Source organism: Vidua macroura, chromosome 1 (genome assembly GCF_024509145.1).
Source record: "Vidua macroura isolate BioBank_ID:100142 chromosome 1, ASM2450914v1, whole genome shotgun sequence".
NCBI lineage: Eukaryota > Metazoa > Chordata > Aves > Passeriformes > Viduidae > Vidua > Vidua macroura.
The window spans coordinates 63,923,767-63,950,722 of NC_071571.1; the positions used below are offsets into that span (position 1 = coordinate 63,923,767).

General features: G+C 40.2%; 1 protein-coding gene across 3 annotated transcripts in view; it reads right to left on the reverse strand.

Annotated features, from left to right (window-relative positions):
• RNF144B (ring finger protein 144B) overlaps positions 1–26,956 on the reverse strand; it is a 95,428-nt gene that overhangs the window by 38,859 nt on the left and 29,613 nt on the right. The window contains exon 1 of one of the 3 annotated variants that reach the window (XM_053997382.1): positions 13,705–13,725. The exons of the other annotated variants lie outside the window; for them this stretch is intronic. The gene's annotated coding sequence lies outside the window, so the exon portion shown is untranslated. Of the gene's footprint in view, positions 1–13,704; positions 13,726–26,956 lie in introns of those variants that run through there. 3 annotated transcript variants of the gene reach the window in all.

The window sequence follows — 26,956 nt, forward strand, 5'->3', positions numbered from 1 at the left end:
ACTTCTGTCAAGGGACACATGCTGGGGAAGAGCTCAGGGTTACGAAGAAGGGTAGCCCCATGAAACAGCAGCTGGGCTCTGAGATCAGGTCAGCAGGAGAGGTTCAATCTCGTCATCCTCAGATCAGATGGTGGTAACAATATCTTCCTCCAGTTCCCAGCCTCTAGTCCTCCTGTTCTTTCCCAACACTTCAAAATGTGTTGTCCTCTCTCAAGATCTCCAACTATCTCCTCAACATTATAAGCCTGGCAGAACTGACTTTTCTAGGTGCTGCAGGGAAGCCATGAAGTTCCACCTCAGCTGCTCTGAATTTTTATGGCTTTCACTTTGCTACGCTTATTCCACAGACTGTCATTACTTAATTACACATTCATCAGTCCTCTTTACAGAGGATTAAAATTCCTATTGTAATTACAAGTCAGTTGCCAATAGATCAGATTGATTATTAAGCATCTTGGGTGTATGTGTTGTGCACAAGAAGAGGGACTCACTGAAGAATGAGTTAGGAACAAAAAGTAAAACACCATTCCATGTTTAGTTATATGAACAAAAGCAATCAAAAATTAAAGTAAATGGAAAGTTTCTGAAAAACAATGGACACTCATATAAATACAACACATTGTTAAGCATTAAAACCTCGCTTTCATGCTTAAAATAAAAATGCTGTTTAGGAAAGCATCCCAAACAAAGCAAGAAATGTGTCACAGAAACTGTAGTGCAGCACCTCAACTCCACAAAAAGAACTCCACTGAACGGCAGCACAGGCTCCATGAGACATTGTGGAATACAGATAAACACTTCTTGAGGGCATTCTAATCCAGAGAAATATACTGGTCTGAATCCTGTACCAGCATGAATCATGGCAAGGAAGGGTCAAACTGGCCCCAGCATGCATGAACACTCAGGAACTCTGACGATCCACTTTTTTTTTGTCTCCTTCTATCAGCCACATGCACACACACAAATCATACTCCTTTCACACTGCACAGGATTTCCAGGAAATTGGACATCTTTCCTCAAATTGTATGCTGCTCAGCTCATAAGAACACTCATACTTCCCTGGCTGTGACCCTGACGGTGCTGATGCCACAGGACGAGGCAGGACCAGAAAGTCTGAACAAATGTGAGCGAGCTAGGGAGGGTCAACCCTGCTGGGTGTAAACTGCACAGCCACCAGGACCACAGCTCACCAAGCGCTCAGACCTGTCAATGTTTCTGTTCCACTCATCTGCCTGCGGACACTTTCATTTTGTCTCTGGGAGTTGACAAAGCTTTGTGCTTTCTTGTAGCACTGGAACATCTCAACATCGCCCGTAAGCAAGAAAACATTAGAGTGTGCTCAAAGCAGAAAGGGCTGAGAAGGGTAAGTATAAGCAGAAACACTAACACGAAAGCATGAAGATTTTGAGTGAAATATGAAAAACAGGAGAAAAGCACTGGAGGAAAGAATGCAGAACTTGTCTGCCTTCGGGGCCTCCTGACACCAGAGTGTCTGATGTCTAACCTTGAAAATTACTTCCTAATAGCAAGTATCTGCAATGCTGGCTTCTAGACAGGTACCCATTGCAAATCCTGGCATTAGCATCCCGAAGTGGAAACTACTAACTCCCTGTGACGGGGGTGAGAGAGCAGCTGGGTGGGTGTCCGGGAGACATCCAAGGCCAAGCCATCTCAGTTCCATAGAGGTATCAAAAATCGATGCAACCTACTGCTGAAATTTTCCCTATAAGCAGGAATTTTAAGGTAACATCCTTGTTACAGTCACACAAAGGCTCACTTGAGCCTGCCCAGCTGCCTCAAACCATGACTACCACCAAAGAACAGACGTTACTCTGTAAATGCAATAGAGAAAACAAGTCAGGCAGTCTCCTGAGCTACAACATCAGGACTTTATCAGTGTGCCTGCAACCAAGTCACTGTATTCAGCTAAAAAACGTGTCTGAATGTGACTTTCACCACTTAGAAACATCACACAGAATCATTAAAGCCTCCTGCACTCAAGCTGGAGGAGAATGGATGAATTATGTTCAGCACCACAAGTTACACATTCATTTTTCATATGCTGCATCCAATTGCAAAAAAAAGTAGCTTGGAGAAGCTACTTCAAGCCTGTGCTTACAAAAAATTCTGCCAAAGTTAGTCAAGCTGTATGCTTTTACCTGCAATTAGAAGGAAGCCAAAAAATGCACAGGTATGAGACACATTGCTCCAGGAAACATTCATGGAACAAAAAGGATCCTTAATGTGTCCCCCTGTCGGCTGGCATGTCCATCCTGTGGGTAGGGTGAGACCTGAGAGGCCCCTCTGCCCCAGTACACCCATAAACCAGCACTCAGCACGTGGATTTGCATAAACATGGTGAGATTGAAAAGAGGTATAAGCATACATGTGGGTCTAACACCTAGCACAGTACTACCCGTTTTACCAAAAAAAAAAAAAAAAAAAGGCATCAAAACAAAACAAACTCACAGCATGTGTGCTACACTCCTATTTGGTGTACCAGGTATTTATTTTTCTCTCTCGGAGAAACATTTGCAAGCACTGCAAGTAATTCTCTCATGCTCTAGAGATTTTTCAAGTAATCCACCCATTATGAAATTGCTTCAGTGCCATACAAAAACCTGGTTTGACATTGTTCACTCAGAATTCTATTGTTTCCTGTAAATAAGGTTCCTTCCTTAAAAAAATAAAATAGAAAAAGAAAACTGCCTGAAAAACATGAGTGTTCAAAACCAATGCTAAAAATCAGGTCCTTGGGGAAAAAGAGTAATTACAGAAAGATTTTAAAAATGTAGCAGAGTGGTATTAAGATTATGGGGTCAAATTACAAGATATAAACTGAGCTATGAAATGAGGACTTGTGAAGACAGCTGTCAGAAACCCACATTTCTATCAATTTCAGTGAAACACCATCATTACCAGTTTTGGTTACAAGTCCTTAGCTGTCTCAGCTCTCTCAAGACAATGTCATTCAAAACTCATTACTAAGACAGACTTTTTAAAATCAGCATCTCTACTCAGAGAATTAGTCTGAGTCAAGTGCACTGGAGCTTCTGTAGTTTTGCAGACAGACCACTAGCCAACCCATGGTGCATTAATTTGTCCTTATGATGTGCACTGCCTACACAGAGCTACCTATCCAGTCCACACAGCATTACTTATCAAGCAGTGATCCAGTTAGGCTTCAAAACATATGATTAAAGCCACAATTTTAAAAAACCTTAATCTTCAAGAATGATATTTAATCATATGTTTAAGTGCTCCTGTGTATCAAAGCCTGAATGTTCTACTTTATTGCAATGAGGTTATTAAGAAGTTAAAGAAGTACTTCGATTTTCTGAAATCATGGTCTCGAAAAAAGCAACCAGATCCACAAATAGAAGGTCTCATTTTAAATACATTTTTAATATATTCAGAATTACTGTATTACATCTGAGCCTTAAAACAGCAAGCAGTTGATTACATGCATGTACAAGGAGAACCTATTTCTGGATTACCATAATACGCTACCAAGCTGAAGCATTAGAGAGAATAAAAGTATTTCAATATCTGTTCTCTTTGAGTGAGGCTTAAGAAAAGTCAGATGTATAATATTTCATGACAGCTTTCTACACTGTAAACTTTTTATTGTCAGAAAACTTGTTTAAAGGACAAGCAGCCTAAGTAAATGTGCTGGTACATGAGAACACACCAAAGGCAATTTCTCTCACTTGTTTTCATTGGAATGCCTGGGAAAAAAAACCAAAACCTTGAGCTGCTGTTCAAGAAGCAGTAGCTATATGGAGTATTTTCATATCATTCTAGCAACCAAAAAATAAATATATCAAATACTTTGAAAGGAATGCAGTGAGTGGAAAGCCTCTTGCACAAAAAGAAAAGAAAAGAAAAAAAAAAAAGTTAAAAAAAGTTAAGGGACTGACTAGACTGACTATAGTAATTCAGAATATGATCCAGATTTCTGCCAGGAATTTTTATACCAGCACTTCAGGATATTTAAAATACACATTGAACAGCTTCCCAAATATCACATGCACCCAATCATTCCAAAACATTCTAATAAACCAAAACACCACTAGGACACATATATATCAGTCTCCACAAGGCTTTGAGAATAATACTTGTTGGGTAACTTCTCGACTCTACTGTAATACTGTGAGGTATGAATAACTTTGAAAATTTAGAACACCAGTTCTTCACAGCAACTTCTTGTGACACTATGTCAATTCATCCTCAGGGAGGTGGGGTTACAAGACCATGAATATTAACTGAATATAGCAGAATATTTTTTTTTTCTGAAACAGATGTGAATCTTCAATTGTGGGAATCCTTTATAGATTTCCTTGCAATACTGCTTGAGAACAGGCAAGAGGGAAAAAAGTGGACTTTTCCCCCTTCCACTCTTAAAAAGCAAGAGAGCTCAAAAACAGGGAATCTATAAGATAATGGTGAAATAAATGCTGCTACTCACAGCTGAAGGGAGCTAGGAAAAGCACTTTTGGATCATTTAAAGATAAAAACATGCCAACTATGAGAGAAATAACTCAACCTGTTATTAAACTGAAATGCATAATCAAAACATGGTATTCGACTCTTTCCAATACTGACAGGAGCCACACAATGGCAATACTCATTGAATCCATGAAGATGGGAGCAAGCCATTCTGCAGGGGATGAGGTCAGACCATGTTGCAGAAGCCACCACTTTCACTCAGTTCTGTGCTTGAAACTAGCACATATCATAGTTCAGGACACAGCTCTATCAACACGGGCAGGCTGAAAAGTCACAGCTTCCTGCACCAGATCTACTGGATGTGAGTGCTGGGCAGGCCTGCGGGTTTCCATCTCGGGGTGACCCAGATGTATCAGGCTTACTGTGCCTGAGCAGTGGCATGGTGCTGGGCACAGGCTTATGGTGACCTCCGGGACCTGCAGGAGGTCAACAGCAGCATTCTCCTAAGGTTTTATGTTCATCCTGGTCACAGTGCTCAGCAAAGTTGATCAGCACAAAATGCAGTGAAACAAAGTGCAGTCAGACACGAGAACTAGAGCGTTTTGGCATGAAACATTTCCAAATATTTCCAAAACATATTCAAACAACAGAACTATACCAAGTGGAATTCCAAGTACTGGTTACCAGGTCTGAGATTAAAATCTAAAGCTTTTCTAAATAACATCCTCTGTTCTTAAAGACACTATGCAACATATGTTAATGCTAAGCTACAAGGAATTTCCACCCAAACTAGTTTGGTGTACTTTACTTTTAACATCCTGTTGACAAGAGGTAATATACCACTATTAAATAAAAACACATTCTTCAAAATGACAAATGATAGATATTTCTTTCAGACCACATGAAGGCTTTTGTAATTGTGGCATTTACTAAGTAAAATGAATTGACCTTTTGGGAGGTCAAATGGGTTGATAACTTGGCTAGCTGTCTCTGCTGAAACAGGAAGAGAAAGTCAGATGTAACAATTTGCCTTTGACACAGAAAAAAATGTTTATTTTTGTAAATCAGATAACAAAACCTTGGGATATGCTAAATCCCTGAGCTGGAATGTTTACAGTTTCAATAGGGTGTGTTCAGAAGATATTTGCAACACTGTCCTGTTCTAACATAAAGGATTTTTAGGAGATATTTGTAAACACACATAGTTAAAGTGAAAGCAGTGGAAAAGCAGTGGAAAACAGAGGAACCAGCTTCATGATTGCAGTTTGCACTCTTCTTCTAACAAGAAACTAATTGGGCTTTTGGGGTCCCCTGGCTGGAAACTGCCAAAGCTGTGTCTGGAGCAAGCAGTGTCCTTACTGCAAGGCAAGCAGATCAAGGCAAATAAAGATGTGACACAAAGCCAGGCCTCCAAAGGGCCAGCAAGAAATTTATTGGTGTCAAGAAGAGAATGGAGAGTTTGCCAAAAGCCAAGGAACAACTCAACTGACAGGAACAATGAACCTGATCCTCCACTGAATTCTGCAAAATGTACTGAAAGCCATCTATTGGGAAAAAAAATTACCATGTGCTTATTTTTAGAAGGGATGATCTGAGAATTTTTCTTTCAGTGCTTGCAATAAGATGATACCTTTAACATCTCTGTGATGTAGTTTTGTTAAGCCACAGAAAGTGCAAACTTGCAAGAATATGGTCCTATAGACTCTTTTCACTGCAAGCACTGAAAAGCACTTTTAACAACTTCAGATTTGAATCAACAGAAATAACAGAATAAGTTGATTTTCCTCCTATAACGATTTTTGTGTGACTGCTCAGTGAACAAAACTAATACATATAATATTTTAATCTGCCCCTATCTTACAGTCAAATACGCTGTTCATTATTAAACAGTAAATATGTTATTTGAAGTAACCAAAATAAAACAATTAAATTGAAAACTGTATCTCAATGATTTAGAAAGCTTACCCAGTGGTAACTTTCAAGTCTTAGCTACAGGGACAGTCAGTGAATCAAAGACTGGGAGTTAAATCTGAGGATTAGACCTTGGGGAAGTCACTATCTCTAACATAAGCCTTTGCCATTAAGAAAACAACACGAAGAGCTACTGACTGTGCTGAAATTTGGCAAGAAAAATAGTAGAGGTTTGGACCCGGACATGAGGCTGTTTTGAAACTAAACACATTTACTGAAGTAACTATTACTACTGCTTCTCATGACTGGTAATTAAATAAGTCAGAGTGTATCCCTAAACCACTCCTCTGCCAGCTCCTCAACAAGTTCTCCCAAAGGCAACTGGAGATGAGAAAAGGACAAGTTCCAGCTCTGGCAGAGCTGCAGAGGCAAAAAGGAGAAGTAAACACCAGTAACAATCCCCTGACTTAGCATCTCTCTGCTTGTACTCTCAGTATTCACATTTCATCTCCCTCTTTCCCAGCACACACATGGGAAAACGTAAGAGCCCAGCATGCTGTGAGAGAGATCCTGGGAAGAATTCTGCTGCAGGCAATTCCTTCCATATTGCCTACTGCTCCAGTGTGGAGGAGCCCCATGTGCCCAGGCTTTGAATTTGGGGCACCTCTAACCTCTGATAGGCCTCACCTACAAGCTACTGAACAGAAGATGCAAACTATGCTGGAATTGCAAAAATACCTTCAACTACTATTAGTCTTAGACTCTTGACTAACAGCCATGGATTTTTAAAACAACTGTATATTCCCATTTTTATAAATAAATAGTTTTAACACACATTATCTATTGTGCTCTGCATTTTATTAACAGTGTCAGACAAATATGACATTTGCTAAAACCTGAGTAAAAAAGCTGTTTGACTGATGACACCATCACACAACATTGTGTCACTGCTGCCCTGCCCTCTCCCACTCTATTTTCCACATCCCCCTTCTGTCTCTGTGCTTCAGGCTCCAAGCATTCACAGGAAAATTTTTGCCTGTACTGTGCCAAGCACAGGGAACACAGTTAGTTTCTCAGGGGCTCGATGCAACTACTTAGAAATCCAGGTTAATATAAGACATAATAAACCAGAGGTGTCCATCAAACGCAGTAAGAGGTTTGCATTCATCACTCCCTCACTTCAATTCCAAATTTCAACATTGATTGCAGAAATAATTACAAGGGAGAACAGCAAACATACGAGATTTCAGCCTCAAGTGCCTCAGCACCTGGTAACAACTCAGTCTCTACATGATCTTAGCCATGCAGTCCAAGTCCTGCCAAGGGGAGTGTTTCCAAAGGAGTGTTTTTCAATAGACCTGTGCATTATGTGTGCAAAGATAAGCAACTGGGAGCTTATCTTTGAAAGAAGCTGCCCCACCTCCCAAACTCTCAGAAAAATGAGTAAACAGAACTGAAATGAACTCATAGACTCATTACATGATAGGAGGGCAGTCTTACAGAAATCTTTCTAGAAACTTTCTGCTAGCTGGTCTTTTAATTATGACCATGACAACTAATGCCGATAGGCAAAATAGGCACTTTGTCCTCATTTTTACAGAATTTGGAGAAAAGACAAGAATTCTTGACTTTTTTCTACTCTTCACAAGTGTATGTTTCCTTAATTTGTTGGTTCATCCTCCCAAAATGTGATAAGCAAAGTTAACAAGGGGGTTGAAATTGCTCAAGCCATGCACACTGTTGGGTATTTGCAAAAAAAACATTGACCAATCCTAAAAATACATGTCCTCATAGTAGTACCATCTAAATTATGTACACGTATGTGGCTTCTATTTCACTCCTGGCAAAGGGCATGATTGCCTTTCCCACAGATTTTCTGTGGAAACTGTGATGAAGAATCCCCACCACTGAAACCATCAGGGTAACTGTGGAGAGGTCAAGAGGGTGCAAGATTGCATCTTCTTCATTGTGCAAAATTTCAGCAAGCAAGTTGTTGCTGGCCCTGTGGATGCTATCGTAGCCCTAAAATGGGTAAACCCCACGGGAAAGAGGTCTAGTATCAGTGGTTGGCACAGCATCCACTGCTGTGAAAAATGTTCCAGTGACTGCAATGGTAAACAGCCCACAGGATCAGCTCCATTTCCCCAATGACTACAGATTTGGAACAATCTGGTTTTTTGAAGTGGGGGGGGGGGAAGACTGGCTTGCTTTCCTTCATCGTCTCACCACCTCCATCAGAATTCTTGAAAAATTAATCACAGGCAGAACATACGAACGCTCCCATCTACTGCTCAGACATAACCAGTGCCAGCCTGTGTGTCACTGCTTCTACTTAATTCTGGAATTTTCTTCGCATGCAAAGGATTAGCCTGGATGCTAGTTGTCATGAAATGTATTTTTCCTTCTATGTACATAGGGATTTAGAGCATGTAATTTTGAACTATTTGCAGCTATACATACACATGTGCAAAGAAATCTCTCCTACGCCACAGCAACTTACAGTACGTAAGAGTATAAGCAGACGTAGCCTCGAAGGAATCGTTTCAGTCCCTGAAAATGGATACAGCTCTTCTGTTCCCATGATTTTTCCTCTTTGCAAATATATAAAACACATAAATGTTTTCAGATCTGCAAGTTTCGTTCCTGTCTATCTGAAAATTCAACAGTTTGTATAACCAAACATGAATATCATCAAAGCCTCTGTCAGATACTCAGACAACGTCCACTCCTTGAGTAATGACTCATGTCTTATACTCTCCATCCTTTCCTCATTTTTACAACAAAGCAAAAGGCAGAAAAGCTTGCAACAGACACAAATACTGACAGTCTCAATTAAAGGGCAGAAGCATGAGCATGACAGTAAAATGGTAATTTTTCCTTCTAATAAAAAGTGATTCTGTATTCTGTCTCCTAACCAGCATCTGGACAAACTACAGAAGTGGGTGCGTAAGAACTAAATAGTTCAGCAAGTTCAAACGCAAAGTGCTGCACCTGGGTCAGGGCAATCCCAGACACGGGTACAGAATGTGAGAGGCATTCACTGAGAGCTGCTCTATCAAAAAGGACTTGGCGGTTCTTGTGGATGAAAACAGCATCAGTACTTGCAGTCCAAAATGCCAACCATACCCTTGGCTGCACCAAAAGCAAAGTGGGCAGGAGATTAAGGGAGGGGATTCTGCCCTCTAATCTGCTGGGACCCCACCTGGAATTCTGAATCCAGCCCTGGGGTCCTCCGCACAGGAAGCACATGGCCCTGTTTAGAGCATGTCTAGAAAAGGGCAACAAAGATGATCAGAGGGCTGGAATAACTCTCCTCCAAAGAGAGGCTGAGAGAGCTGGGATTGTTCCATCTGGAGAGGGGAAGGCTCCAGGAACACATCAGCATGGCATTCCAGTAGCTAAACAGAGCCTATAAAAAAAGGAAAAGTAATTTTCACACAGGCAGATAGTGATCGAACAAGTGGAATGGTTTTAAACTAGAAGAGGGGAGATTTACATTAGGTGTTAGGAATAAATTCTTTCCTCAGAGGAGTAGTGAGACACCAGAACAGACTGCCTAGAGAAGCTGTGGATGTCTCATCCTCGGAAGGCCAGGTTGGATAGGACTATGAACAACCTGTTCTAGTGGAAGGTGTCCCTGCCCATGGCAGGTAGGCTGGAACTAGATGGTCTTCAAGGTCCCTTTCAACCCAAGCCATTCCATGATTCTATCTTGTCTCTCCTTGCAACAAAAAGCACGTATAACAAGTACCCCTGATGGCTGTGTCTACAACAAGTTTGGAAAATACACAGGAAGAAACTCCATGCAGGGAATTTGTTCTAGTGTGCATGGACCCAAAAGTCAGACTCCTGTGTCTGTGCCTGGTGCTGGCTGGCTTTGGGACCCCAGAGATTTTGACTCACTCAGAATGAGCAAGGATGCTAAGTTAGCCCAAACTCCACCAAAGCTGGAACTGTGCTTGCACAAACCAAGGACACTCAAGGCAGAAGGTAAACTGGTGACCTTTCTAACAATGTATTATGGATTTTCTCTTGCAGGCTGAGCAGATTTCCTTAAAAATTTAGGAAAAAAACACCCAGATGCTGGGCAACTCAGGACATTTTTTCATTATTATAATAGAATAAAAAAAACAAAAATGAGAAACACTTATGTCATTGTGCACAAGTAGCAATACATACAAAGAGATCTAGGAAACTCCAAAAAGGAAGTGGGTTTTTACATAGCTACATTTTTTATTTGAAAGTATATTTGCAATGCAATTAACCTAGTTATGCTCTGGAGCCTAAAAATTTCTACTTGGCACCTCTGTTTCTCCTGGAAGACTAGGAGTTGGAAAAGTTCTACTTCAGCAGGAATGGAAGGATAAGGACCTTTGTAATTTGAGATACTCTTTTTTTTTTCTTTTAGTGTTTTAGTATCTCCTTGCAGTGACCTACTTTATGAATATAAAGCCCACTCAGTTGCTACTGAGCTGAAACCATTTAGAAGAGACACAGAACAGTTACTGAACACTATTTTCTTACTGATCAGCACAAAGTTATTTGGCACAAGCATCTCTGTAAATGTTTGTCCAAGACTAGGTAAATTTGCAGTGTACGATGGCCCTCAGACCTGTGCTTCTGTCAAGTAAGAAGGCTCATAGTCTAGCACTGCCGCTGAGCTATGCTTCAGCAGAAATACAGAATGCTAGAGGCTGAGCTTAATATCACTGCTGTCTTTCCCTCTGGATTTGCTCTTTCTTGTTTTGTTCAGTGTTTCCCTTTGCAAACCAAAAGAAGATTAGTTTTCACGTGGAATGAATGTAAGGGCAAAAAAGACAATTTGGAAGTGCATTGGCATGGAGAAATCAGAGGAAAAGGAGAGAGCTTGTACCCAGCTCTGGGCAAGTACCAGAGGAAAAGCACAGCTCCAGAATCACTTTCAGCCTCATGAAGCTGAAGGCAAAGTCTGCTTTAGGATACACAAGGAGGTCTGATGGAATCAGCTCAGCGATGCTGGCAGCCTGCCACAGTATTTTGTTCACGTGTGCCTGAGATATCCATGGGCCCAGAGCTGTAATTATGGTCTCAGATATCACAGTACTACTAGCCCAGGAGATATTTATGGATTTGGTACTTTCAACCTATAGGCACTGTGAAGTTTCAGGCACATTCAAGAAAACTCCCCACTCCAGAAGAGGGACAGCAAGTCTACAGCAGTTCTTTCGAGCTACATCAAAGCAAAACAGTCCACTGGGTCTCACCACTGAAAGTCACTGAAAGGTCTGAACAGGGTGAACTGCAGGCACAGGGCTCAGGCTCACACCACAGATGATATCAGAGGCATACTAATGAGCTGTGAACTAGGTTAAGCATTAGCACTGCTTGTTTCCTTATGGAGTGGCTTGCTCATTCTCACAGTTGCATTTTAAACTCACAATAATAATATGGACAAGTACATACTTTCCTCCACCAAAAGGGAAAGGCCAGACAACCACTTCCACACTATTTCTACAAAACTTATGAAGCATTTAGAGAATAGAGTGCAATCCAAGAAACTAGCTAGAGAGAAAAAACTTCATATTGTTTGCTATCTATATTGCTAACTTTTGGCCCAAGGCATACTATCACATAAACAGAATCATCAAAATGTCACATCTGTGGGAAAGAAGCCCACGACCACCAGCAAGGTGCATGCAGAATATACTTCAGCATGGGGATCAGAAACTACTCCAGGCTGTCAAATGCTAGTTCCACATGAAGCCTAGGGAGGTTTCTGTGTCCTTGTGACAGGACTTTGTGTGAAATACCCCCATCAGCCAGTAAGAAGCATGGGAGAAAAGGAGTCTGATTCTCATCACACTTGCTTGGCTCTGGAGTAGCTCTGGTTTAGTTTGAAAGAATACCTCCACTTTATTACAGATTTAGACACTCTGCAAACACACACTTCTCAATCCATAATCTAAAGCATTGCTTTCAGCAGCCTAACTGCAGCCATGTAGGCTTTTCAATGTGCAGTACTTTCTCCAAAATAGCTTACGTTCATTGATGGAAGGGTTTCATCCACTTTCATGTTAAAACAACAACCCAGACACCCACTCACATTCAGGCACAGACAAGTTCTATACAGGACAAGCATCAGGATAATATGTTTGTTTTGAAAAATATTTAAGGACAGGATTTTGAAACTTCTGTTTCCGTAAATATTGGAATCCCAAACCCAGTGCCTGCCCTTAACCGAGACCACTTGCCCTTCAGGCTGAGGGCAGCCAAATGTATCAGATTGCTCTGCCTGCTCACATGCAGTTGGAAAGCTGCATGGGGGTATTTTAGTCACAGCCTGTATCTCTGCTAAAATTTACTTCTTTAAAGCATTTGGTGTCTATTGACCAAGAGGATTGAAGCCACCCTGCAATTCTTTCTTTACTATAGTAATTCTAAATATTTTACAACTTACAGCGCTCTCTGAAGGAAGACATTGCTGTATGCAGTTAGGAAGCAGAGTGCTTTTGTATTACAGAAAATACAGAGCTTTAAAATAAACTAGACTGAAATATCTTCATTACTAAAGCTGAGAAAACCTTATGATGAGAAAGCACTACAAACATTCCAGTAAATGCAGTTGTCTATTCTCAGTGTCAAAAAAAAATTTAAATGCAAACTAGAAAACTAAAGTATGGCAGATTTTGTATGTGCTTACATAAACGACATAACCCTAAACCCTGATCAGATTAGAAGCATACATTAACACGGATTAGAAGTTAACACATTTACAATACAGATGAACGTATTTTTTCCTTCCTGATACCAGCTGCATGAGACTGTGGCAGAAGAAATGCCTTTAAACCGGAGGAAGTACCAGCATTTTAAACTCAGGCTTCCTCCAGCTTAATCAGGTTTTTTTTCAGTATGAAAGAAAGTTCTTCTATTTGTACTAAAACATATGCCATTTTAGCAATTGCCTTTCACATGGATATATCCTAATTCTGCAGCATTTTTAAACACTTCACACAGATATTTTTCTAAAAGTTGCACTGACAAAAGTAATTTCACCCTTTTGGGAAGTTCTTGATGTCTATTTATTTTCAGCCTTTTAACAGTCAGGACACCAAGGTTTCCTTCTGACTCAGCTCTAAGCACCATATAGTTTGATTTTAGCCAAACCACAAATAACATTTTTTAGCTATTTAATTATTCTAGTCCTTACCTTAAAAAAAAAAAAAAAAAAAAAAAAAAAAAAAAAAAAAAAAAAAAAAAAAGCTTTTCCAATTTCTTCCATTAGAAGCAAATGCTGGCTTTCTGTTCTTTTAGGGTATCCTTTGCTGTTAAGGAAAAAAACAGACAGAAATCTGTATTCCAACATACCTTGAAAGGAGAGTAGCACTCGCTGCCAGCTGTGTGACTTTTCAGTGGCTGCACTCAGACTCGGGCATTCCCAATAACCACGATGTCACAGAGCCCCGGAACTCGCAGTGAGGAGCGGAGCCGATTGCTCTCACACGCCCTTCCTCGTCCCTGGGTATCTGACAGCTGAACACTTTTAAGGGCTGCAGCAGGGCTCGTCTCCCAGCCCCTGTGCCACTCCGAGAAATCATCCCCTCCCTGCTATTAAGCACATGCTTCCATTATATCTTAAACGCGCGTCACAGCCTGCATGCAGTGGCTGTGGGAAAGCTGCATCTATTTGTACAGGAAGCTTGAGCACAGCACTTCCTACTTCCCATGCGAGACTCAATTCAGCCGCAGGTGATCACTGACACCCGGGCAGCTCCCAGCCAAGGCACACCCTCACCTTCTGCTTTGGGTCTCTGTGCAGCTTTTAACCACGACTCCCATCCCAACCCCAACACGGTAAAACTGAAAGCAGCGAGGCTTTAGATGAGACACTCATCAAAGTCTTCCCAAATTAACCTGTCTGGGGAGAGCAGTTTGCATAGCAGCTGATGTCTGAAACCTTGCTGGCTTCTGCTTGTGAAAAATGTCATCTAAAAAAAAGAAAAAAGTGATTTCTTCACGTTGGAGGGGAAGTGAGCAAAAAATCTAAACTCAAAAGTAAAGTACCCATGTAATTTCAGATCTGAGTGTTTAATGATGATGGTGCTCGTCTTACTCTGTCAACACTAAAATTTCACTCTTTAAGCTGTCCCTGTGTGCAAGAGGGGTTGGGAATCCTGCGGTTACGTATTCCAGACCTAAGGGTCTGATTCACAGCAGCCAAGTAGCAGGAGAATATCTAATTGTGCCATATGACACCAAACCCTCAAGAACTTTTCCTGCTGTAGGAAATGCACCACACCCACAGATAAGAAATATAGTTATATCAGAGTGCAGAGGGTGCAGAAAAACAGAAGGAAGTATAAATGTTAATCTACAATTTTCTTATGATGAAATAAATTTACTTTGTACTTCATGCAATCATTGCTGGCGTTTTGCCTTCAGTACTTTCCTGTGAAAAATTATATATAGGCATTTCTTCCGGGGTGCATAAAAGCTCATAGCTGAGCTTTTAGTTATTTTCAGACAATTATACCACATCAGATTAATTTAAGGGAAAAAAAGAAAAAAAAAAAAGTCTGTGCAACTTTAATTCAGCCTCCTTGCTGAATTATTCCTTTATATTACAGCTTTGCTTGAATTACCATCATATACTCTTTTCCTCTCAAAATAAGTACAAACCTAGAATTTGTCTATTTAACTGGATGTTCATATAACTGGATGTTATATGTAATTTTTGATATAGTTATAATATATAAATATAATTTATATAATTTTATAGATACAATTTTTATAAATTTATATATTATTTAAATATATATTTAGGGAGGGAGGGGATAATAGCCAGAAAAACTATAGCTGTTCCAACATGTGGAATCTTGTTTGATCCTTATGGTATTCATCAACAGGGTTACAACAGGATTAGGCAAACTAGAGCCATGTCACATTTACTGCCACTTGAGCTAGCAGAGCATTTCCCAACAGAATCAGACATATATATTGTCAGCAGTGGCCAATCCTAGACAAGACTCAAGAAACACTGATGGCTCAAGAGCTATTTTTTTAGGCTCTAGAGCAGTACTGAAAATGTGGAATTCTTTGGAAAACTTTACGAGTAGAAAACTACTCTCCTTCTGTGGTTAGATTTTTATCCTCTGTGTTCTGTTCTAGTATGAAATAGCTTGAGCCTCTATCACTAGTCTCTTCGCTACCTTCCCTCTGCTTCCAGCTCCTATATTTTCCTCCTGCAGCTGCCCCCTTTGCTACTCTGCCTCCATCACACAAGTACTTGATAGGCCACAGATGAAGCTCAGCAGGAAAACTCTTCTCAGCCCCTGTGCTCAGCACCACAGCACGTGAACAGCAAAAGGCAATTATCTCAAGGAGGAGAGTGGTGAGAGGGAGGATGAAGGAAATCAAGTCATTCATGCAGGTGTAGGAAAAATAGCAGGGCAGTAAGTTCAGAAGCAGAGCAGGGCAGCTGCCAACAGTGGAGTAGCAAAAGTAGGATCTGGTTTGGTACTTAATCCTTGCTGGCACAACAAAAGAAAAACAAGCTTCACTGAAGTAGCCTCCACTAGTGAAGAACAGAACTACAACAAAGATTAGCCATTTTCTCTTCAGATAAATGATGAGGCCAGCTTGTATCTGGGGGGGATGTTCTTTTAAACTATGAAAACTAGATTTAGTGCATTAAAAAGCACAAAAATTCTGGAATCTTCAGCTACAAATGTCCCATCGTATTTTTATCCCATTTCCTACTGTCTCCATGCAAGTTATAATGTGATTGCATAAACATGCAAAACTATTTTCCCTTAGACATCACAAAATTGGTGAGAAAAATTATGTTTCTCGAGACATTTAATTAAGTGGAAATGTTAAGGTATGCTTGTTCCAAGCACTCCACTTCTTGGGTATCAAATCCTAAACTGTGGGGCCCAGATTTACATGCCAGACAATCACTTACTGATGCTCTGTGGACAGCTGGCTCTGCCCCTGCTTCCATCTTCTCTTCAGTAGTTGTCCCTACTTTTGTGCTTATCCTGGATCTCCACAGCAAAGGGGAGCTGAAGGAGACGTGGCATTGTGCAGGAGCTCAGGCTATAAGGACTTGAGATGATCAATACTGATGATTCTTTCAATTGCCGTCACCAAAAGACATGAGCTGGACTTTTATGAGCTCTTCTGTCAAAATTATTTCTCTTCCAGCTATACCTCTAACCCAGGTACGTCACAGTTTCACAGAAGCACATCTTCTTGGCAAGCTAATTTTATGAAGTGTTATGAGTCATGCTAAAATTGCTACCCAGCTCAAATCCCTGAATCTCTTAACCCAGATTGATTGGCTTCCTTTCTGAGCCAACGAATAAAAACGAGGTTCACATTGTCACACAATTCCAGACAAGGCACAAGCTAAGTTCTCCCCATTTGCTTTCTTCTTGGACAGCTGTGATATAAAGCACAAAACTGAAAGGGTCCAATTAATTTTTTGGACACACTTAACTGATGCTTTTATACCTCCATACTGGGGTAATAGCTGGGCCTTTGAGATGTCAAAATGCAGTGTCACTGGAAACTTTTAGTTTAGTTACTAGCCAGAATAAGAATAAAGGCTGGCATAGTTAATTACTAACATGGCTGTGTCATCCTTGAAGTATTTCAGAAATGACTAAGCCATTCTGCATTAAATGAAATTACTAATTAATTTTTGACATAGATAGGTAAAAAAGTAATAGCGTGACCAGTGAAAAGATTGCTGACATCCCACAAACAAAATGCCATTAACAGCAAGTGAAAACACTGAGTTAGTGTATAACTAACAGTTTCATTGTAATTCTACATAAAGAAAATAGGACTAGCTTATGAGGGGAAAAAAAATTAAAATTCCACTACCCTGTTTTGCAGTTTTCAACTAACAAAAACCAAATAACCTTAAAAGCAATAGCTATCTATAGGTGTAATATAAAACCAGGTTTTATAACAAAGTTTTTAAAATCAGAGCCTAACTAAAAAAAAAGAAGCTTTATCCATTTTACTTAGTGTATGTGCAAATAATCCATTTCCCTATGGAAAAAGAAAGTATTTGTAGATGTAAGAGAGACAGTTTCACAACAAAAATAGATACTAATGAGTAACATAACCAATGCTGAAAACAAAACAGGAAGGGGTTTTGCACAAGGAGTACAAAATACATATATTATCTGAAGTTGCAAGTGTGACGCCCCTGATGTCATGGACTATTAATAGTTGTCTTCAATGGGAACTATTTTAAAGGGGAATTACACCATAAAAAGTCATTTGTGGTACCTTCATTAACCAAATGTTTTAAAAAGGAATCTCTATTCCATATATGTATTTATACAATCACAACAATGCTAGAAATCAGATGTCAGTGCAGAAAAATACCGAGCTATGTAATATTTGCACGCAGACAAGCTTTAATCAGTATAGCTACAAGAAAATCCACAGAACCACATCTTTTTCCTGTTTAAATAACCCTATTGTTCTACAATTCTGACTTGGTATGCAAGTCATTCTCTGACAAACCAGGCTTGAAATCTTCATTAATCCCTTTAGCTAAAATATAAAACTTTATTATTAGTTTTCTATTGAAGTGAAATAAATCAAGCTAAATGATTTTAAAGAATAGTAGGTGCAATGTCAAGAGTTTTTAATTTTACAGTAAAAAAGGGAGTGGGATAGCACACTGTCTACTGAACATTTATGATTATGATCTCAAAATGAGTGGATTTGTCTCAGACACAAAGAAGAGTGGTAGGTGACTTATACTCATCCTGCTCCTACGAACAAAGCAAAATGCAATATTCATTAAACTTTGTTGGCATAGTGGACCATCTCCAAACAAAATCATATGGCTTCCCTAAGTTCTATATTTCTTCTCCATCCGTATTTTTTTTCCCTGTGTTTATACTTTAAACTATCTTTTGGTATTTGATCCATACAGAACCATGCTAGAGGGGGAAAAATAAAACAGAGCCTTAGCAGAAAACCATGAGAAGTCAGCCTGCTACCCTAGTGGATGGGTTCCAGGTGCTTAGAAATTTCAGCTTAAAGATCCAGGCCGATGGTTTTGACAGTGTATTACTGGAATTCCAGTGCAACTTGTCTCCTTGGGACCTGGAAGCATCAAAAGAGACAAAGTGTATTTGCCCCCATAGCAAAACCTGCTACTGGCAATACCACAAGGAGTGGACATTTTGCCAGTGGCACCAAACAGCTCTGCAAAAGCTCTACAGAAATTTTTGCTTAGGCTAACTCCTTCCTGCTCACTAAGTGCATGAAGAACCAGCCTGCAAGAAGAAAACAAGTTAAGTTGCTATGAGCCTGCCATAAATAAGACACTGATGAGCTGCCAGTGAACAGTAGGCATCCAGCCCAGAGCAGCACCCTCAGCCCAGGGCACTTCCTCAGCCACCTCCTTGCACTCGGGATGCAGGGAAGAGGCAGGCTACTGTCACACTCCCCCCTTGACCTTCTGTGACATGAGGTGTGCCAGCCACAATCTCACAAGGCAGTTGTGTCCCTCCCCAGCCACACAGCCACACATCAATGAGGTGTCAGCACTGCAGACTCTGGAGACTCTGCAGCCAGGGTCATTGGACACCTCTCAGGCTCAGAGGCCACCTTGTGCAGGCAGGTCCCCAGCTGGACAGAACATGTAGCCCCCCCAAACCAGCACCACCGCATGAACTGATGATAAAAAATAAACCAAACAGCTTGCTTTGCTCTGATATTCATGTGTTATACATACAGAAGTGGAGCTGTTCAGTTTTATGAGCATCAGATAACAGGTGAGACTCTCTAGCTGTAAAAGAGTAATTTATAAAGCAGCATTGAAGTAACCATACTAAATACACATGAAAGAGGAGACACTGAAGCTGTCCTCTTCTCCTGCCTTCTCTTAAAGTTAGCACACATTTTTAACAAGAGTACATAAAGATTTCATGGGGATAACTTAAGGCTCAGATACATTAATTTGTTTTCTATTAACTGTGCTTATAGCTAACTTCAGAGCATGGCACAGACTTTCAATCATGCACAGATTTTTTTTTTTTTCTTTTGATTGTGTGCCCAAAATGACACATTCTGTTGACTTTTAACAAAGTGTTTTGGTAATGTACCTGGAATTGCAGTGATTTCAGACATCAGAATCACCATCAGTTTAAAAATGGAGAGGGAAAAACCATCCTGGCAGCTAACACAGGAAGCTTCCTCTGTAACAGAAGAGGTCATCAACCTGTCCTTGTCATGAGATAAAAATGTGCACTGTTTTCACGTCTCTGATTCTACTGTGTTTTCTGTCCTGCCTCAAGCTCTTAACTGCTTTTTTGGGAAATATTAAGAGACAGCTTTATTCCTTCCAACCCAAGCCAGTCTCCTAGGTGTTGGCTTTGCCTTAGCCTGATGAGACTCTATCTACAGGTTTATAAGGCAGGTAGAATTTGGAGGGGAGGGTGGCAGGGGGCACCTAATAATACATTTCAGTCCAGACCTTGTTGATTTAATTAACTTCTGAAGTCAAGGATGGGCACGTCAGAGATGAAACAGAGCTGAGGCACTTAATTTTATGGCTATAAAAGCCAAAAAGAAGACTTTCACTGATATATGGCAGGAAGGACCAACGTATGGAGTTAATATACACCTTTGAGTCATAACTTTTCTTTAGTATTTAAGTATGACACATACACTTTGGTTTATTTAGGGTGAGAAATATTTTCCAAGAGGGATTGGAGAGGGGTTACTCCAATGGACTGGCTGTGCAGGGAAATAATGGAGCTGAAGCATACTCATAGGGGAAAACCAAGAACTTGTCCCTCTCTGCCAGGATCCCTCTCCTTACTCAACTTCCAGGAAGGGTGCCCATGCCATTTCACTCCCCTTTTACAGTCTCCTTTCCCTACCAGAATTTACATCTCACCTATTTATGATGAGACCAGATATGAAAAGATTTGTCCAGATCCACTTTTTTCTTGATGGAATTCAATCATGTGGTCAGATAACACAACTAATAGTTTCTAAGGATTTCAGCCTCTCAGTGCACCACAGCAGGGCTGTTTGATCTCCTCCCTGCTGCTTTAGGCTGGCCACCTTTGTAACGACAGCATCCAACAAGGACACAGTACCATTTCCCAGATGAGAAGCAGCAACGTGTTAAAACATGTGCAACTGTTTGCTGGCAGCATTCTTATCACATCACAGCTGTAGTAACAAAATCCAACATTGCTTCACATTCTCGTCAGGATAGTGATAAAACTTTTTCTCTCCTCTGCTCAGAGCAGACAGCAATTACAACAATCTCCTTGAAAGGACACCTTTAACACGCACCAGCTAGCAAGCAATTGTTAAATTCAACAATCCCAAAATTAGGATAGTCGGAACTCAAAACCAAGCACATTCCTTGCTTTCTGCAAGTGACATAAGAATTTATTCAGTTGCACTGAAATAATTTGGGAAAGGTTTACTTAATCTTTATTTTTGTATCTGTTACAATCAACTGCCAGGTAACTTCATTAAAAATAGGTGCTTTTAACCTAGTAATTTGTTTAAGACTCTTATAAAATTAGGGATACCCAGCTGGGCAGAGAGAATCTCTAGGGAAAGAAACCTGAGTTTTACAAGACTGATCAGGGGCAGGAGGGCAGGAGACATACCAAAACCTTTGGTTTTCCAAACACTGCTAAAATCCAAGCAAATAGTTTTCTGCTTCAGTACTATCTGCGGTCATTGAAGAAATTACAAGTGAAATCACATATTTTTGTTAAGCTTGACTTCATCTTTGAAAAGCCCCTGGCTCTACTTAACTGCCCTATACTCATCAGGAAGAAATTTAAACAGATCAAGTATTTCCTTCAAGTTTTGATTTCATACATGTATACATATTTCCTGGCATATGACAAAACACAGTCAGGGCAAAATGCATCAGTAAATCTGTTCCCACAGAGAATTACTTTGCATTATACAATATAAACAAAGCTTTGAAGTGTGAACTCTGAATTTTTAGTTTCCATGAGTTCTGTCTTAAAAGGTGAAGAAATCTGTTCAGTGACCTCTGACTGTGAGTAAATTTTTCTAAACTAAATTTTTCCTTACATTATCTTTACATATCCTTTCATACTCTCTACATGCTTGCAATTTATATATCTTGGGAAAAATAATATCCTAAATCACAGGGAATGGAAATGCTGCATTATGGAATAAGAGAAAGTGACATTAGACAAAAGGAGAAACAACTGGCCTGCTTGCAAGGAAGAAGTCCTGACACCTCTCTCACTTACCAAATGAGCAAAGCTAGGTCAGATCCCACCTGCAGAAGGCAGATGGGAAGAAACTTCCAGCATCTTGAAATCTGCCAAGGAGGTGTGAGAGAACATGAAGTTTAAGGAAGAACTTAACACAGAAAGATTGGTGGATGAGAGGCTGGACATGACCCAGCAATGTACACTTGCAGCCCAGAAAGCCAGTTGTACACAGGGCTGCATAACAGGAACCATGGCCAGCAGTGTGAGGGAGGGGATTCTCCCCCTCTCTGCTCTCACAAGACCCCACCTGGAGTGATGCTTGCCCCTCTTGGGTCCCACACACAGAAGACCATGGACCTGCTGGAGTGAGTTCTGAGGAAGACCACAAAGATGATCAGAGGGCTGGAGCACACCTCCTACAAAGACAGGCTGAGAGAGTTGGAGTTGTTCAACCTGGAGAAGAGAAGAGTCCAGGGAGACCTTATAGCACTTTCCAGGGACCTACATGGGAGCTAGGGAAGAAACATTTTAGAAAGGCAAGTAGTGATCAGTCAAGGGGGAATGGCTTTAAACTGAGAAGTTTAAATTAGATATTAGGAACTGGGGATGGTAAAACCCTGGAAGACATTGCCTAGCAAGGTGGTGGATACCCCATTCCTGTAAATGTTCTAGGTCAGGTCGGATGTGGCTCTGAGAGGTCTCATCCATTAGATGAGATGAAGATGTCCCTCCCATTGCAGGGGAGTTGTACTAGATGGGTTCCTTCAACCCAAAATGCTCCATGAGTCTCACAGAGGCCAAAGGCAGGGAAACCATTTGACTTTCCTGAATATGAAATGAGCAGCATGAAAAGACTGAGCATAACACTCTCCAGTCTTTCTGGTTTTGGTTCATGAATAGAGCACATTTGCTATACTGAAAAAAAAAAAAAAACAAAAGAAAGGGAAGAAGAATCATACACACAGAATATTTCAAACATTGCGTGAAAAAGCAGTAAGACCTTTTAGCTTTGTATATCTTCATGGCTTTTTGAACAGCATAAACAAAAAGATGACAAACAGCCCTTCCCAATAGCCTTGCAGAGAACAAACTCAGTGTCAGAATCCAGACACATAGCATCCCCAGCACCCCTGTTGGTGATCACAAACATCTCACCAGTCTCTGGGTGTCCCAGGGAGCAAGCCGCCACAGGCTTCAGCTGGGAAAGCAGCACAAAGCACCTCTGTGGGCTGACAAAACTGGAACAAATAGGCTGCTTCCTACTGAGCAAACCTCAGAGTAATTATACAGCACAACTTGGTAAGAACCCAAAAACCTCACCTGAGATCTTCTTGAAATATGGTGATCATCACACTATGCCACAGAAACAGGATTTACAACAATGGCTTCTTGCCTTTGGGTTAAAAATAGTATCAGATCGTGATGTGAGATGTAGCACTCAAACTTGTATGTGGAAACTGAATTCGGACAGCAGGAGAGCATAGCTTATTTCAGCTATGGATTTATTCCTGATAATACTGGTTTAAGGATTTGAAGAATTTCTGGCAGTTCTGTTAAATTGTTTATTTAAGGATACTTGTTTCTCTTTCCCCAGGGAAAATGACAGGAAACATGAATCAAGACTATTCAAAAACCAAAATAACAACTTCCTTTGTCCTTATTGATAACATTTTTGGTTTTGTGACCTGAGTGGGTATTTGTGAGTGTGTTTACTGTGTGAAATCTTTTTCCAATGAATCATTATTTTGATGCAATATTTTACATAAAGCAAACAGCTGATCTTTTGTGTAATTTCTTTTGTTGTCAGTAGGACTAGGAAGGAGAGGAGAGAACTGAAAAATATGTAGGAAGAATAAATAAAATTAATGTTTTACAGGAAATCAGATGTTCTCTGGATGTTCTGCTGCAGTTAATTTCCACTAAACACAGCAGAGTATGATGGGAATGGAGATAGTGATGGCGAAGGAAAAATTCCAATAATGTGCTTTCATTCTTTGATTGTCTTTCCAGAGGAGCTGCTTCAGCGTCCTTCAAATGGCAACAAGTGTGCAATAAATTTTTTATCTCTTAGTGATAACTCAAATGTGCAACACTCCACATACCAAGATGTTTTGAGTTTCAATACTATTATGGGCCACAAGGCCCATCCATCACTCTGTCTAGACCACACAAAGTCTGTTATTGGCACTGTATAAAGGTTTAAGATTCTCTCACATTAAAGCATCCATAAACTGATGACCAAGATCTCTGCTCTCTATACCATACATTGCCAAACAACTTTATTTTTTCTATTGTAAAAAGATTTTAAAAAGCTTATGCTTTTAAAATAATGAACACTTGTACAAGTGTTTCCAGCATGTTCCTGAAAACCAGTCAGTGAGTAAATTATTTTCCTCACTCAGAAGATATTGCAAACCATGGTTTTCCCCAGAAATGGAGGTTTATTAATTTGGCAGATTTTATGCTCCAAACTCATATGTGAAGAAATGGTTGAGCAGCAAAACTGACAAAGCCTGGTTTCTAAGGATTTGTGTGCCTTAACACTACTAAAACAATAACCCTAGTTCCCTAGTATCACTTCCAAAGTGCCCCTGGAGCGTCATAAACTGCACTGCCCCACATGCACACTGATTAGCGAGCCTTATACATTATGCTGTTTTTTTGACTGAATGTACCAGAAAATGTCCTGCCTTTTTACATCGATGGCTCAGAAAGTTGTCAAGCATATCAGCAGACAAATAGTGTAAACCACATGAGCTCTATTTCCCTAAGAAATTCAGTTAAGCAGGAGACTTAAATCAGCTCAAACCTTTAAGGATTAGACTGATCATTTCACAAAAACATAGCAAAAGTCAGGGCAGTTTACGGGGTACTCTTCAAACATGTGGGTATGTACAGCCCTTCGGTTTCATTATACACAGTAGGAGGTAAAGATGAAACACTTTCATTTGACATGCTGGTTTTGACCAGTGGAAGTCAGCTTCAGGAGTTTTGCAATAGGCTTTTCAGCTCTTTAACAAAAAATACCTGGAGCACAGATAAAAGGTTTAGAATTTTTTCTTCTTCTTTTCTATACTTTGCCACAAATACCCTCTGACCTTGGAAAAGCACAGTAATTTTATCATCTCTAACACCACAAAAAAACTCCACAACCTTACTTACTTGTATACAAAATATACAACACATGCCTCAGCTGTCCTGTATGCTTTGTTATGGAGTGTTAAGTGTCTTGCATTCAAAAGCAAAGCAGTGAAACACAAATTTTCAAAGGGAAATCTGGAGTTAATTAAAAGATGAAAAGTTAATCCCTATAAAAATAGGTTTTCTAGTGAACATCACTGATCTGATGAAGTATATTTGTTTGGAAGATAATACAAATGATCATTCAAACAATACAAAGTTTCTACATGTGTTTCCATCAATCTTGCCAAACTAAGGTAGAAGAAATAAATGCCATATACATTCTACCTGCCGAAATACTAGATGCTAATACAAAATAAATACAAAATGCCTGCAGAGGAGCCAAGGGGCCACTGATACCTCTCATTTCTGAATCTCCTGTATTCTTCCTCCCACCTTCCCACCATCTTCCCTTTGACTCATGCCCTTTCTATCTTGTTATCTCAGCCATACAAAATGTTTGGCAGACAGTTCCTAAAACTTCCTGCACTACCTGTCTGCAACCTGTCTGAATCTACTCTAAAGGTCTAAAATCTTTTCACCTTTTCTTCAGAATAGTTACTTCCATAAGTAAACAAAATTCCAAATATCCCACTGTGAATATGCCACTAGCTCATGATTTTTTTGTATCTGTAGAAATATATAACATGCTCCAGTGTGCTTGATCTTGTTTTTGCCTTAAAGGCCTTCTTGTGAAATGTGTTGAACAAACAATTTTTCTTCTAGTATTTACATCTGGGTTCCTGTGCTACTGCAAATGTAATGTGCATGACCATGACATTTTAGTGTTTGTCATTAATGTGTGCATAGGATTATCAGAAGGCAACTCCTTCGGGTAACACCTATTTGACAATTCCTAACTGCTAACATTTCTACTTTTAAAAGTAATGATAAGAGGCTCTACTTTGTGAGACTGTGAAATAGCCTGGTATCAATACTTTTTATGTTACAGGTTTTCTGTACCCTACTTCAGACTGCAGTCCGGCTGCAAGGCATCACCCAAACACACTGTCAGAGAGTTCACAGTCTGAGTTGCAGTCAGAGGGAACCAGAGGAAGAGTTGTGAAATAACACAAAAATCAAGGCAGGAAGAATGTTACAGGAAGAAGATACAAGATACCTTTGTACACAATGAAATCAGTCTGAACATCTGACATTTCTTCTTCAGCCTCCTTTCTTTCTCATCAAGAAAATAAACAGCTGCAATTCTTGACCAGCATTAACTAGTCATCACTGTTGGCTAGCCACAGGTACAAGTCATAGAGGAAGCAAAGAAACTGAAAGAAGAGATGTTTCCCTTATGAATAATAAGGCAAGGTGCTTTTTTTTATAGATGGGCCCACATAAAAAGATCCTAACAGCACAAGCAAGGATGACATCAATGGCAGAAGACTAGGGAGTAGCAGTGAGTTGTGAAGGACCAAAAAGGTAGAGAGGAGAGGCAGCAATCCTCACTGCTGAAAGGTTGTGGGAGAGAGGGTTCCCAGCACAAGCTACAGGCCAGTGCAGGGACTGAGCAAACAGCTGAACAGCCACAGCCAGCACCACAGGATATTTGATGGTAACACCTAATGCCTGAAAAACACTCACAACAAGAACCACACATTTCCTTTCACTGTTTCCAGAATCATTTTGTCACTTTAAAAAAAACCCAACAAAATCCCCAAAACAACAACAAACTTTTTCAAGATTCTATCCATTGGCCAGAACACTATTTCAGAGTTAAGAGCCCCATGAAGCACTCATCCAGCAGTTGATCTCAAACATTTTATCACAAAGCTGACAGTCCCTGCATGGGGACTGTGAATAATTCCTGGGAGATTTCCCCCTTTTTCAGCTTTTCCTAGTTCATCCACCAACCCCCTCCCCACCTGCCCCCTCCCCCTCAAAAATCCTCACTGTTTCAGACAGGTCTGGTAAGAACCTGTTTTAGTAATCAGTAGGGTGCTCCAATTACTTCATCCTGACACAAATATTGCCAACACCTCAGATGCGGAGGTGTTTCTGGCAGAGTCTGTGTTTTGCCTTGTAGCCTTCCTCCACAATGGGAGTCACCTTAATAAAAGAAGACATTTTGCTGACATGCATAACTGAGAGGAACTTTCCTTGGCATTTGTAATTGGAGCCTCAGTAACTGATTGTCCTGAAAAATGATACAAGGAAACTATTCTAGGAGGGATTAG